The sequence below is a fragment of the Penaeus monodon genome, chromosome 29 (genome assembly GCF_015228065.2).
Source record: "Penaeus monodon isolate SGIC_2016 chromosome 29, NSTDA_Pmon_1, whole genome shotgun sequence".
In the NCBI taxonomy this organism is placed as follows: Eukaryota; Metazoa; Arthropoda; class Malacostraca; order Decapoda; family Penaeidae; genus Penaeus; species Penaeus monodon.
This window is the reverse complement of record NC_051414.1, coordinates 31,674,823-31,675,408: the sequence shown is the minus strand read 5'-3', so window position 1 is coordinate 31,675,408 and position 586 is coordinate 31,674,823.

Sequence of the window (586 nt, the reverse complement as noted above, 5' to 3'; positions counted from 1 at the left end):
CACAAATATGTGTTTGGTTTATTTTAAAAAATGTAGTTGCTGTTAACTACCCCTCACTCCCCCCCCCCCCTTTTCTTTCTCTCTCTCTTTTTTAAGGAAAAAAAAATAGCATAAATAACTGCAGAAAAAATTAAGGAAAATTTTCTAAACTGAAAGAAAATCCAACGATCCTCTCCTTGCAGTGTCACTGTTTTCTGGTCGTGTTGGTGACCCTGTCTGGCCTGATCGGCGGGGCCAGGCCACCCTTTCACCCCGCCCCAGAGGCGCCCCAGCGCTTCGGAGTTTTTCATGGCATAGGTGGTCAGGTTTCCCCACAGGGGCCATGGAGTTGGAAAGGGGTTTTCATGGCCAAGGCTTTGCCAGGGGTACGTCGTGGTTCGGTGCCGTCATGGCCAAGGCTTTACGGATAATGAAAAAGAACGAAGATATTCCCACTGCAATCAACCGCTTTTACATCAGAGGTTTGCTATTGATTTCATAGGTAAGAGGGAATCGACCTCTTTTTCTAAAAAAAAACGGGAAAAATAAAAAATTCGAACGTCTTTCAAACTCAAGATTAGATTATTTCTTCTTTCTTGCCCTTGTA